At 35.1% G+C, this 15754-nt stretch overlaps 1 long non-coding RNA gene across 1 annotated transcript in view; it reads left to right on the forward strand.

The window, feature by feature from the left end:
• LOC127868648 (uncharacterized) overlaps positions 1 to 14045 on the forward strand; it is a 44421-nt gene extending 30376 nt beyond the window's left edge. The window contains exons 2-3 of the long non-coding RNA XR_008044215.1: positions 9549 to 9625; positions 13947 to 14045. This is a non-coding gene — a long non-coding RNA (uncharacterized LOC127868648). The remainder of the gene's footprint in view (positions 1 to 9548; positions 9626 to 13946) is intronic.
• Positions 14046 to 15754: the final 1709 nt, after the last annotated feature.

Raw genomic sequence — 15754 nt, forward strand, 5'->3', positions numbered from 1 at the left:
TACTATAAGCCTTTTGTGGTTTCAAGATTAATATTAAAGTATTGGTTGTGGCTCCCTTCTGGCTCATAATTGCAATTTTTTTATACAAGAATATGTTCTGGCCATCTTCTGGCTACTATGAGCCGCTAGCGGCTACATATGAGCCTCTACTGGTTATAAGAGCCACTAGCGGCCACTAATAGCCATAAGATTGCCACAAGGTCGCCCCAAGTGGCTACTATTGGCTTCTTTCTGGCTAGTAGTTGTGGCTACAAAAATGTTAGCAGCTTTGTAGCCACAACATTGCCACTACATAGCGGCAACCTTTTCATTTCTGTAAGGGAATTAATATTTCATTTCTAGGAACATAATTATGACAAACTTTTGAAAATTGAAATATTTCCACTACTGACTGCACATGCACATATTAAAACATACTATTAATTTATTGTGGATAAATCTGCTAGCACATTGTGTGGCTTGTTGTAAACAAGACTGTCTACACAAGATGCAATAGGTCACTTGTGAATTATTTATAGATCAATTTGAGACAATCTACTGACAAAGTCACATACCATGTATATAAGATTAAAGGACTGGTCAAATAAGATACATATGAAACAGTTTATCATGTTTTACTGAGTTTAACACTTTTCTATAAAAATATTCATAAATGTTGCCCCTAGAGTGATTTAAATTTTGTTAAAGATTTGAACTGGTGACCTATTTTCTAGATGCATCTGAACCAGATCAAACTTTTCCAAGATATTGTAAAGATAAATAATCTGACCAGTTTTCATCAAGATTAAGAAATAAATGTGCCCTCTAGAGTGCATGGTAACAAGGTATATCTAAAATTTGGCATGTTGACCAAGTTTTGTTGATGCACCTGACCCAGATTTGAACACAGCCTAGAAAATCGCATGACTGACATTCTGACTAAGATTCATCAAGATTATGTGATTAATATTTTTTCTAGAGTGGGAACAAGTTGTTACAAGATTTGACCTGCTAACATTGTTTGTTGATTAACTTTACCAAGATTCCAATTCTGCCTAGAAAATGCAACCTTAAATGGTGATCTAGTTTTCTTAAACACACAAGACCAGGTCTAGATATTATCAAGATGAAGATTCTAGAGAATTACAAGGTTTTTCTATGAATTGACTGGATGACCCAGTTTTAGGACCAAATGAACAGTGTTGAATCTGGTTCATGTGCGTCCTAAAACTATATCACCCAGTCCAAACATTTCCTTTTCTCGATCAATATATGACGTCATTTTTGACCGATAATGAAATACATTCAGGCCTTCCAGCAGCCACTCACAAAAAAGTAGGAAAAAAGTAGGAGGTTTTCTGACAGAAAAGTAGGAAATAGAAGGAATATTTTTTCCAAAAAAAGCAGGAAAAGTAGGAATATTTTCAGTTAAATTGTTAATTAATCATGGCAAATAACTTACCCGAGGAGGCGTTCTAAATGTAAAACCCTACCATTCTTTATGCCATGTGGACTATTCTTGTATACCAATGCTGGCCAGTTTCTGTTGCTGAACTGTGTGGTCATCATCCATCAGCCTGAAACTTTTTTTTTATTCTCAAATTAACAAACGTAACATAACCATGCTAGTAAAGCATTTACAAGCATGTTAATGGTAAATTAGTATGTGGTTACAAGCTACATGTTAAAGACTATATTCAGTATAGTGAGTTAGTAAACCAGATGATTTACAATGATTAGAGCACTAATGCTAATGCAGATCTATACAGTACACATGTTGTATAAAATGGTCCCCCATCCAAGCACTTGTGTGACGGATGGGGGACATTATTGGAATAAGGCCGGAAGCCGAAAGTATACAAGCATATTACTCCAGTGACCAGTCTATTTCGCTGTTTTTAAAGGTCAAAATTTTGACCTTAACCCACGTGATAACCATCTATAAAGACAACGAAATGCACGAGGCGCTCATAGATTTGAATAACATGGTTATTTTTATTTCCCCAGATCATTAGAGATGGGAGAAACTCTATAATTCATTTTACAAAAGGAAAAGTAAGGGTGGGTGCTTGTATACTTTCCGCCTCCGGCCTTATTCCAATAATGTCCCTCATCCATCACACAAGTGCTTGGATGGGGGACCATTATTTTCACAAGGCCTCCAGCCTACAGTATACAAGCATCTTTAAAGACGCCAACATAAACACCCAAAAGGAAAAAACAAACTATTTGAATGTCTATTTTACAAAATTTGTATTCAACATATCATATAATCCTTAACGTACGAAAATTGTACGTTACATTATTATGCAATAAGAGCAATTTTCATATCATAACAATGATAATATTGACATAATTTCTAATAAGATTCTAATTTCTTCCATTTAAACCTTTCATCTGTTCATCATAAAAATTACAATTTTACAAATATGATCAATAAATGACTGAAGATGTGTCTTTTAGGGACATTTAGCAACATTTTTCGTAACGTCATTTTGGCAAAATATCTTCATAGTGGAGATTCATAGTCAAAAATAGAGCATTCCTATATGACTATTTATACCTTGTCAAACAAATACAATTGTAACTGATATTTGAAAAACACTAATTAAAGCAATAATGTAAATGCACATCAGAAAAGACAAAAAACAATCTTCATATTACAGCAGATATGAGTTCTACAATGGGTAATCAAATCAAACTGTTACTTGTGATCATTTTCAGAACATAGTGGAAACAACATGTTTCTTTAAGTAATACTATGTTCTTTCTCTAGACAAAACAGCAGTACTAAATGACTGAGCCTGATCGCTTTCAGAGTGCTCAATATTCCTAAGATAGAATTTTTTGAAATTTTTAACTGATGACCAATCAGCAGTTTTTAATATGTCAGACACTTTACAACCTTTCATGAACGCGGCAGAAACAGAGGCTCCTCTAAATGAATGAGCCTTATAAATGTTTGTATTAACACCTGCAAGATCTAACACATATTTTAGCCATCTTGCAATGGTACTGGTGGACACAGCCTTAAAATTTGAATAAGAAACAAACAATTGTCTAGATTTTCTTAAATCCTTTGTCTTAGACAGAAAACATTTCAAAGTCCTTACTGAACAGAGTCGAGGATCTTAAAAAGCCCTCAAAATTAAAATATGATCATTACCTGGCTTTGAATGCTTTAACTTATCACCACAATTAAACAAGACCCTATCAGCTTCCAAAACACAACAATCTACACAAAGAGATTTAAATGTTTTAATTGTACCCTTGCGGCAGTCGACAAAGTAACTAAAGCTGTTAGTTTACATGTTAAATTTTGTATAGACAACTTATCAAGAGGCATCCATGTAGAAATCAAATTAAGAACTTTACTGACATATCCCAAGTAAAATTATATCTTGGTTTTGGTGGAATAGTGTTGTATAATCCCTTCATAAACCTAATAATAATCATACTAGAACCATTGAACTTAGGATTAAGAAGCTTCAATGTTTCCATAATCACAGATTTATGTGTACTTATTACACTGAAGGATTTATTCATGTTCTTCAAATAAAACAAATATTTTAAAATTAGTTCATGAGTTGGACAAATGGGATCTCTATATTGGATGTTACACCACAAAGTCCATTTCTTCCAAGCTGATGAATACTGCTTTCTTGTGTCTGATCGCCAACTGTCGAGGATGCCTTCCGCAATCTGCGGTGAAATGCCTCTATCAGCAAGGGATATTCGGACACAACTGTTTCAATCAACTGCAACTTCTTTCCCATTGGATGTTGTGTGTCGTATGGAAGCGTCAAAATATCCCTGTGACGTGGTAATCTAACAGGCAAAGAAATCATACACTGTAGTAAGGATGGAAACCAAATTTGATTTGTCCAGAAAGGACATACAATCACTGCCTGTTCGACATTATCTTCTCTGATTTTATTTAAAATAGCTCCCATAAGACAAAAGGGTGGAAAAATGTATGGAGTAAATTTGGTCCAGTTCAATGAAAATGCATTTGTTGCAAAAGCATTTGGATCTGGCATCCATGAAGCATACACCTCTAATTGACAATTAAGCTTTGAGGCAAATAAATCAATATTTGGACGTACAAGTTGTGTGATGAGTCTCGTAAAATTTTTCTTTTTAAGCATCCATTCAGTGCTATCTGAAAAATGTCTTGAGAAGAAATCTGCTTCTACATTATTCTTTCCTGGTATATGATATGCCGATATGAAAACATTTCTTGCCAAACACCATTCCCAAATAATTTTTGCCAGATCATCTAAAGAGGTATTTGCCATTCCACCAAAATCATTTATATATGTAATGGCTACCATAGAATCTGACTGAATTCCTACATGTATGTCATGTTTATCCGATACCCAAGATTTCAATGCAAAAAATATTGCAAGTAATTCTAAGAAATTAATATGGTTTTTTGATTCCTTAATAGACCATCTTCCATTTGTTGATAGTTTTTCCTGAACACAATAGGACCCAAAACCAGCATTGGAGGCATCAGTTTGAATCCATAGTGTAATCGGATTTTGGCGTATCTTTTTGCCATGTTTGTTTTGAACATTTTTAATCCACCAATTTATCTCCATCAAACAGGCAGGATTTAATTGAACTGTTGAATTAAAATCTGGATTCTTTTGCAAAGCCTGAACTTTGAACCTTTCTAATGTTCTGTAATGTAACGGTCCTTCAAGGACAGCATCAAATGAACTTATGATCAACCCAATGAAAGATGCCAGCTCTCTTATTGAAATGAATTTTTTACTTGATAAATTCACACCCATGGTCTTAATTTTTTGTATTTTATCTTCTGGCAAGAAAATCTTGAACAGCTCTGAGTCAATCACAAACCCAAAATAGGTAATCCTATTAACGGGCTCTACGACAGATTTCTCGTCATTAATAATAAAACCCAAAGACTCCAATGTTTTAATCATTAGTTCAGCATTTGACTTGCACAATTGTCTGTCATTATTCATTCCTATTGAATCATCTATGTAATAAGAACATCTTATTCCCAGTTTCCTAAAAGAAGCATACACTGGCTTCAATGTTTTTGTAAATACAAAAGGTGCAGAGCTTAGGCCGAAAGGCAAAGACACAAATGCATAGAACTGATCTTGCCATAGAAATTTTAAAAACTTTATGCAGTCCTGATGAATGGGAATAGACCAATAAGCTGAATGCAAATCCAGGTAAATAAACCAATCATTTGGTTGTATTAGTTCCAAAACAAACGCAAAAGTTTCTTGTTTGAATTTAAGTGAACGTATTCATTCAGCTGCTTTAAATTTATAACTGGTCTGAATTTACCATTTGGTTTTGGAATTAAAAATAAATTTGATATAAATTCTCCATTCTCATGAATAGAATACTCTATAGCACCCTCTTTTAGCATTTTGTTTACTTCTTGATCAATCAAGGATTTTTCAATCTCTGAAAATTTGATTTGATTTGGAATATTTATTTGTATTGGAACCTGTTCAAAATTAATTTCGTATCCTTGAACAGTGTCTCAAACCCATGAATCTGAAGTTATATTTTTCCATTCATCATAACATAACATTAATCTTTTAGAATTACTTACAGTAGCATCAAAATCATTCGCCTTCAGTTTGGGCCAGCTGATGTTGCTGTTGCCACTGCTGCGGGTTTTATGCCCCCTCTTGGCAGGTTGTGCTGATAACCAAATTGTCCATATTGACTGTGTTGTCTGCCCATTTCCCTTGGGTTAAAGCTGTAGCCGTGTGTGGCATAATTGTATGGCCTCGAGCGTCCAGCTCCCATATGGCCCCGATTCCTGGTTGGGCCAAAGCCCTGTGAATATTTAGGGTATCTGTTATTTGGGTCAAATTTTCCGACTTTAACAGTAGTCTCACATTTTTTCAATTCTTTTGTAACATCATCTCCAAACAAATATGATGAAATGGGGGTATTCAGACTACAAATGTTTGAATATTTTGATTTCAGGGAGGGTCTTAACAAATATCGCCTCCTAATACTCAGATGAAACTGAGCTTGTCCCAGCAATGTCAGTGCATTTGAAATGCAGTCTTTAGCTCCAGGAAGTTGGGCAATATGTGGCTTAATAATATTTGCCAATGACAAAATTGGGATCATTCCAGCTGTTATCAGCCCTTGAATGTCTCTCAAAGACTTGTCTGTTGTCTGAACCCTTCTAGACTTCATAAAATCACTCCAAATTTCCTCATTTACACGAGGAGCTGACATAAAGTCGCAATTTGAGGGAACTTTATATTTGTCAATAATTTTGTTAATCTGACATTGCTGTGTACAAGCGGTATTGATTAATGATGCCAGTGTCTCAGAAATTGGGTCTCTCTTGTCAGGGACCTTCAATTTTGGCAAATCCCAAGTAAAAGGATCATCGTGACCCTCATTCTCGTTCTCATTGAATAATGAATCACGAATGTTATGTGCCAAATTATTGTCCGAATCGGATATATCCGAATTCCCATGCAACGAGGCATATTCCTCTGGACAAGTTTGAGCAACGAACACAGAATTAGTTTGTCCGAAAAATGCATCTAAACCTAAAATTGATCGTAATTTGTTGTCGGAATCTTCATTTAAATTATCAAGATCAACAAAATTACCATTCGAAACAGCCTCGTTGTTTTTCTTTTTACCGGAAGAAGACTCAACATTTGGAACTTTTTTGTTTTTATCGTTATTGTTAGATTGTGAGGCACCCAACAGGTTATTTGGCAATGACTTTTCAATCGTGACACTTTTGTTTGTATTTTCATTAACTCTTTTTACAACAGATTTAAGTTTCTTGGAGGCACCAGACTCGATAGGTTCATCGTACTCGAAGCCAGAGAATTCGCCCTCAGACGATTCAAAGATTGACAGGACATCGTCCTTGTCGTGTTTTTTAGACCTACTTGACATCGTCAAGCAAAAACACAGTAAACAGTATGCCGGCTGGCACGTGCACAACACCAAAGTATGCACAAAAAGTATCAGTATATTTTTAAACCTCGCCGTATAATTCCTGTAACAAAACAATAACGCCGGCATACAAAACATGTAGAAAGATCATTCAAAATGACAACGCAAAAAACTTTTTTAAAAAGGTTGAAAGAAAAGAAATATCAATACACGTGGTCTTTACTCACCCAAAGAACGTACACAGCCTACGTTCTAGAGCTATCTGTACATAGACAACGGTCGCTGAAATAACTATGAGCGCCTCGTGCATTTCGTCGTCTTTATAGATGGTTATCACGTGGGTTAAGGTCAAAATTTTGACCTTTAAAAACAGCGAAATAGACTGGTCACTGGAGTAATATGCTTGTATACTGTAGGCTGGAGGCCTTGTGAAAATAATGGTAATGGTTAAACACAAGAGAATGTTAGTTGTTTCTGTGTCTTTTTTTCTTTTATACATTGTTTGTGCTTTGCTCCATCAGCATGGTTGATAACCTGATATAAACCATTGTTCGCACAAGAGATGCTCTTGGAACACACAAAACAGTATGCAGCAAATTCATTTGAGGAATCCTGTACACACCAGTCACCAATACTATTTCGATTATTGTCAAGCTTCACAAGCCAAGACCTGTTGAACTTAGTTTTTCCACCTGGCATAGCTAGTTTATATCATGCGGTTATATCATGTGGAAAGCAACTACATCTATGATCTGCAAATAAAAAGCAACTTTTTCAAAGCCATTGTATGTTAGTAGAATAAAATTCTTTTACTGTCACTATTCAAATGGCTATTTTTATATTCTTTAACAAACATAAAATCAAAAACATACATGTATGTCAGTGAAAATGAGGTTCCCAAGCAAGTAATTAGTGACAGCAAAAGAAATGCAAAGTTGCAGCTATAAAATTGGAATAGTATTTTCCTTTAGCTGGTAATAGCTTTGCAAATTGTTTAGGTGATTTTCAAATGATAATGTATTTCTATAACTGGAAATCAAAGAAATCACATCTCTAATATTTGATACATACTTTTTTGGAAATGAAAACAACATTTGAAAATAACCAAAAATACCCTCAGCATGGCATCATTGGGTTTATACAATTGGGGTTGTATAGCATTGTGAAGATTCTATGCTTCTGGAGTTCAGCCAAAAAAGATATAAAATACCTGAGAGACTCACCTTCATGATGATGAAAGATGATGCACATGGGGAGGGACATGTTTGCCACATCTTTCAACAACAGAAACCAGTCAGTTTGACATCTTTTGTTCATTTTCTGCAAATATAACTAGCACAAAGTTCATATTTTATTATTTTTTTGAGGACTTTATTTTTCAAAAAGTAGGAATATATATAGTAGGAGTTTTTTAGCAAAAAGTAGGAAAAAGTAGGAAGCTATTAAAAAAGTAAGAAAAAGTAGGAAGCTGGAAGGCCTGTACATTAAAATATGTTTTATTAACATTTATTTATCATTTATTCTGGTTGTTTGTATCTTTGTTTATAATTATCAAATGCAAACGTTTTTTTGATACATTAAAGTAATAATGTGTTCAGATTCACATAATGAAAGTTATATTATACTGTGTGGGAATAAACCTGAAACCTAAATTAATGACTTTTTTGACGTTAGTATAATTGTTTACTCCTGCATCTCGTTCATTCAGTAAATAAAGCTTTTCACATGCCACTCATGTCATGTCTGAACAAGTCTAAAAGCAGTCGAAACTGACCTAACGGCCAAACACTTGACTCTCTCCTCTAACGTGAGGATACGTTTACCACTCATTGTTATTCCGTAATTTATTATTGTGATTGCTTGTAAAAGTGTTGTGTACACTAGAAAGCTCTTTCAAAGAATGATCCGAAAATGTTATTTTCAAACCCATACTCAAAGTTGTAAGTACAATGTACTAATTAACAGTCATTTAATTAGCGATAATTACTTTAAAGGTGTAACAAACTCTGACATATTTTCTCCCCCCCCCCCCCCTCATCATTATACCTGAAAAACAGACGTTCTCAACACCCTATTATTTGTTTACTTGCAGTGGGCTGCTTTTATAATATTAAAGTTAATTACCACTATCAGATGCTTTACCCTCAACATAGACAGACAAATGATATGCTGTGTTTTTAATTTTGGCGACTGGAAACGACTGACGTGTGACTGTTGTTTTCAGTTCAAGCATGACTTTCGCAGTGGAATATAGTGGCCGTTGGCCGTTATATATGGACGATTGACCATTATTCTCAAGTGTAATATAGAGTGATTTATGTCTAGGAGAATGACTGTTGTCATTGTTATTCTCCAGTGGCCATTAGGTCAGTTTCCTCTGTACATAATTATTCTATTGACTTTAATCCTCAATTAACATGATGTTCCTCGAACAGGACCAAAATTTTGTCCATTCCTGGGTCCCTGTTAAAATCAGAGGAAGAGGTCATTGCAATTAAGGCCACTGTTTATTTGATTACATTCTTCAAATGTTGAGTTCCTACACAAAATCAGAAGTGTATTGTCTTTGAATCAATTAATCTTTGTCTTCTTACGTTTTTATTTCAGAATGTTCTGTCATGAGTGCGTTTTTATTTCAGAATGTTCTGTCATGAGTGCGGAGGTAAACTTTTGGGAAATGCAAAATTTTGCTCCCATTGTGGAGCAAAGCTTACAGGTATGTCCATTTGAAAAGCTGATATTTGACAAAGTATAATGGTGAAACCATGACCATATAAAAGAGGCATGGAATAGCAGCTTTAACTTCTTTGCATGTCAAAATTATTACTTATTAGGTGCATTGTGCTTTTAGATGATTGCTTCAATATCATAGTCATTTTACAGTGTCAGTAAAATTAATTTTAAGGGATCAGTTCACTTTTAATCAAGTATTTGTTGACAGGAAGATTTTTATTTTTTCGATAAGTTTATGTTATAAAATAATAATTGGTTTAGTTTTATTTTAATAAAAATGTATGCAACCAGAAGTTATGCAATTTGGCTGTTTCAAATGATACTGCTTCTTCTTTACGCCCTTAAACTGGTTTTAAGCCCACCATTTTTTTATGCATTCACTGGTCCAAGACTGTGACCCAAGGACAAATCATTTTACTATCTCTGAGTATTTTGTTAAATAGTATCCTGTTTATTATTTTTTAGAGATTATTCTAGGCTAGGTAAGGTGTGTTGTTATGATGCTGCTTCACTAGTTAATAAACCTCCATTATTATATGGATTGGATTGACAGTTCCAAGGTGGTGACCCTAGTTTTATTAATTTGTGTTTGTTAACATAATGTCATTTTCCCCTTTGTTTCAATATATGGCAAGTGGTCACTTGCCACAAGTAAGGACTAAATTTTAACTTCATCAAGATTGAGTCATGACTGTGGCTACCCAAAAAGGAAACAAGATTTTTCTAAGACTTTACTTGGTAACCTAGTTCTTGGACATCTTGACCTAAATACAAACTTGGCCTAGATAATCTATCGAAAAACATTTTGAACAAAGTTCATCCTGATCGGATAAAAAATGTGGCCTCCAGAGTGGTTACATTGTGACAGTTGACGCCCTCTCTGCATGATGCTTGACACAATACAAGGATGAAATACATAGACAGACACTATAACTCATCTATAGTGCTTTGTGATCAAGTGAACTAGAAACAACAACATGCATTTAATTCCACAATGTTTTTATGCCCCCCTTTGAAGAAGAGGGGGTATATTGTTTTGCACATCGGTCCATCGGTCGGTCCGTCCGTCCACCAAATGGTTTCTGGATGATAACTCAAGAACGCTTAGGCCTAGGATCATGAAACTTCATAGGTACATATATCATGACTTGCAGATGACCCCTATTGATTTTCAGGTCACTAGGTCAAAGGTCAAGGTCACAGTGACTCAAAACAGTAAAATGGTTTCCAGATGATAACTCAAGAATGCTTAAGCCTAGGATCTTTAAACTTCCAGAGCTCCAGATAAGGATTTGTGAAATTAGTAATGGTACTGCCACTGACAGAAAGAAAAGGAGTAACGCTTAAAATCAATTAGTACCTGTACTACCATATCCAAAAATACAGGTAGTACTGTACTACCCGTGTTCTTGGATACTGAAGGGTATATAACTGACTTTACAGAAACATTTGCAGCAATTATAATAAATATATGTAGCTTCTTAAACAGTTACTGTATTAGGTTTTCCATTCTGAATTATGATGCTAATACAACTACACATTAAAACTCATGACTAATACTATTTCTTCAATTTTCTTGACAAGAAAACACAAACCAACTAGTAAGCTAAGTAAATGAACACTTATTTCACTGTCTCATCCGTTTCCCATCGTGTTTTCTAACGTTTTACGCCACCGATGCAATCAAATCGTTTAATATCGGGGCGACAATGTCTTTTTCTGGGTTTACAGATTTAATGTCAGGATGGTTAGAAGACACCGTATGTAGTCATTATATGACAATAAAGTGTTGTTTTGAGCCGCTTTCGGTTAAGCCGGCATTCAATTGCGCGCAGACATATCGTTTTGGACGGATTTACAAGTTACAGGAAATCACGCGATAGAATAGACAATAATATATGAACCCAGTCTACAACTTTTTGGTAATTTAAATTAACCAAAAGCGCCGTTAGGTTAGAGACCAACAAATCACGCTTCGCTGACGCAGACGTATCAGTACGGCCAGATTTTTTTCATAAATGCATAAAATGGATATTAATGTCGTAATTGTACGTCCAGTTTATAAAAATAAATGCATAAATCTTCATGAAAAAGGCGTATTTACGGCTGTACGGCCCTTATCTGGAGCTCTGACTTCATAGGTACATTGATCATGACTGGCAGATGACCCCTATTGATTTTCAGGTCACTAGGCCAAAGGTCAAGGTCACAGTGACTTGAAACAGTAAAAAGGTTTCCGGATGATAACTCAACAATGCTTTAGGCCTAAGATCATGAAACTTCATAGGTGCATTGATCATGACTGGCAGATGACCCCTATTGAATTTCAGGTTACTAGGTCAAAGTTCAAGGTCACAGTGACACAAAACAGTAAAATGGTTTCCGGCTGAGAACTCAAGAACGCTTAGGCCTAAGATCATGAAACTTCATAGGTACATTGATCATGACTTGCAGATGACCCCTATTGATTTTCAGGTCACTAGGTTAAAGGTCAAGGTCACAGTAACTGGAAACGGTAAAATGGTTTCAGGATGATAGCTCAAGAACACTTAGGCCTAGGATCATGAAACTTCATAGGTACATCGATTGTGACAGGCAGATGATCCCCATTTATTTTCAGGTCACTTGGTCAAGGTCACAGTGACTCGAAACAGTAAAATGGTTTCTGGATGATAACCCAATAATGCTTAGGCCTCAGGATCATGAAACTTCATAGGTACATTGATCATGACTGGCAGATGACACCTATTGATGTTCAGGTCACTAGATCAAAGGTCACAGTGACCTGAAGCAGTAAAATGGTTTCTTACGTATTCACACAATAGCTGCCACTACAACTGACAGCCCATTTGGGGGGGGGGGGCATGCGTTTTTAAAATAACCCAATAAGAAACTGCATTTGTCTAAAAGGAACTTGTTCACAGGTTTTTGTTTTTTTGAAAATTGATATCAAATGTGTATACCAACAAATATATAAGTTATATAAAAATACTGCCTTTCTTTGGATTTGAACTTAAGGGACCACACTGGAAACTAAATCTTATGTGTAATCACTGGACCATTCAGATTTCAGAAATTGACAGTGTATTTTTAACACTCTAGATGCAACATCTGTTAATCAATCTTGATTGACTTTGGTCAGAATGTTTATATTGACAATATAATTATAGTCAGAGCTCAAATCTTAGAAAATCGGTGTTACCACTCTACATGCAACATTTGTGACTAAATGTTGATAAGACATGGTCAGTATGTCAATCTTAACAATATGGAGGACATGTTTAAATACAAGTCAAGTGTAGTAAAAAAAAACAAGGTATTCAGGTAAAGTGTTTGACAGTTGGTAGACCTTTAACTCAGGTGAGCACTTAAGGAACACTATGTGTATTTTATTGATTTAAGTTAATGATTAACCATAACCAAATCAATATTTTAACCACTGTCTTACAGTCAGAGGCACATAGCAATTGTCCTCTTCATGAGTTTGTTTGTTTGTTCCTCTGCTCATCTGAATAATGACATTAAACACATAAAAAGTCCTTAACAGCTTTGACAGATGGATGCATGTCATACATGAATACTGCAACCTCCTAGACTAATGCAGAAGGTCCACATTCTTGGCCATTTTGCCCAATTGTGTGTTTTGTTTAGGATAAATATCAAAGGCTTCAAAGCTTTGATACATGCATGATTATAATCTATGAATACTATCAATACATTCATATATCACGTATTTCATTTTGACCATGACCTACCTTTGGACCTAACCATTATCAGAAGACTTTATTCCTAAAAACAGGTAATCCAAAATGATTTGTTTCGTCTTACATCAATACTGCTGGCTTGCAGGGATGTAAAATTCTAACACAATCAACACACCCACATTACAATACCTCATTTTGACCTTGATATTGATCAAATTAAGACCTTTTCTATTTCAGAAAGTCAAAAGTCTTGGTTAGCCCAAATTGACTGTTCCATTAACATCAGCACTTATTGATACAACACTAAAGCCCACTCAAGACCCCATTTTGACCTTGACATTAGTTTGGAATAAGACTTATTCAAATTGGCCAATGAATTGCAACTTAAAAGGCTGCAACTTTAGGTATCAGTGTGTACTGTACACATATCTTGTTGGTTATTTTTTTTCAGTTTTCCCAACTGATAACATATCACGATAAGGCATTGTCCCTTAAAGGTCTTGTTTCCCAATCTGTGAACACCGCTCTTAAAGTTCTTGCTAATTTTCATAAATCTAAATTATATCGTAATTACATCCCCTAAATATTGGCTTATTAAAGAAATCACTGGAGCATTGGAAAAGACTCATATCAGTGGACAGCAGGCGGATTTTAAAGCCAGTGACAGTGAACCAATACCTGCTATATTACAAAAAACTGGTAAGTGCATGATTTTATCTGATTTAAAATACCATAAAACATAAAGCCCGCATTTTCAGCCAATCAGCTTACAGATATTCACATGTCAGTTGTAATCACAGATAATCACATAATTACATGTAAGATTTAATCATTGAGAAGATTAACTAATGCTGTAAATACTATCTTAACTGACTAACATGTCTTCCTACGAGAGACATTAAATAGGGGTGCAGTGTATCGGTGCTCTACACTGGGCACTTAAAAGAACCTGGGACACCTTTGGAATCGGGGCGTTTCCTGTATTCCGCTCGAATCCCCACCTACACCTCTCTTGGGGAGGAGAGCACAGTAACAACACACACAATTTAATAAACAAAGTATATATATCAATACAAATAATAATGGATATAATAATTATAATACTGATAATAACAAGAGCCATGTTAACAAGGCCATCCCCGCCGAAATTGTTAGCTTGTATGAAAACATTTATTTTAGAGAGTAGAATAATATTTGTAAAACATGGCACCTGTGTCATCTATTTATATTTCAAGGATCAATTAGTTAGATAGTGTTGGAGTAATGCTGTAGATAAAAAATACATAGAAATGAAAGAAAGGGAGGTAATTAAAAAAGAAGACTATAAACAGTTACTGTTCTTGATCACTGTATTTTTCCTTAAACTGACATCTATTCTTTTTACAGTGAATACTTCACTTTAACTTTAAAATTAAACAAGAGGGCCATGATGGCCCTGTATCGCTCCACTGCTGAAAAAAGGCTGAAACAAATATTCTCTGCATGTGCAAATACTTAGATATAGGCCCTATTTAAGCACATGTACACTTTTGTGACCACTTGGGCTTGGTCCAATTTAACCCCAGGGGCATAATTTGAGCAAACTTTGTAGAGGACTACTATATCTCACTACATGTACATACAAAATATGGCAGCCTTAGGTCCTAGAGTTAAGGACAAGAATATTTTTAAAGTTTTCACAAAATAAGCAATATATAAGCGTATATAATGTTCATTTTTGTGACCCACGGGTCAGGGTCAAATTTGACCCAAAGGGCATAATTTGAACAAACTTGGTAGAAGACTATAAGATGTTACTGCATACTAAATTTGGTAGCAATAGTCTGAATGGTTTTCAACAAGAAGATTTTTAAAGATTTCACAAAATAGGCGCTTTATAAGAGTTAATTCAATTTTGTGACCCCCCCAGGGCAGGGTCAAAGTTGACCCCAGAGGCATTATTTGAACAAATTTGGTAGAGATTTATTATATGTCACTACATACTAAATTTGGTAGCCCTAGGCCCAATGGTTATGGACAAGAAGATTTTTAAAGTTTTCATAAAATAGGCCCCATATCAGCGTATGTTCAGTTTTGTGACCCCCCGGGCAGGGTCAAATTTGACCCCAGGGGCATAATTTGAACAAACTTGGTAGAGAACTGTTAGATGTCACTACATGCCAAATTTGGTAGCCCTATGCCTTATGGTTAAGGACAAGAGAATTTTTAAAGTTTTCACAAAAAAGGCACATATAAGCATATAATCGATTTTGTGGCCCCCAGAGCAGGGTCAAATTTGATTTGATCCGCATAATTTGAACAAACTAAGTGGAGGACTATACAATGTCACTACATACCAAATTGTGTAGCCCTAGGCCTAATGGTTATGGACAAGATTTTTTTTTAAGTTTTCACAAAATAGGCAATAT

The sequence above is a fragment of the Dreissena polymorpha genome, chromosome 1 (assembly GCF_020536995.1).
Source record: "Dreissena polymorpha isolate Duluth1 chromosome 1, UMN_Dpol_1.0, whole genome shotgun sequence".
Lineage (NCBI taxonomy): Eukaryota > Metazoa > Mollusca > Bivalvia > Myida > Dreissenidae > Dreissena > Dreissena polymorpha.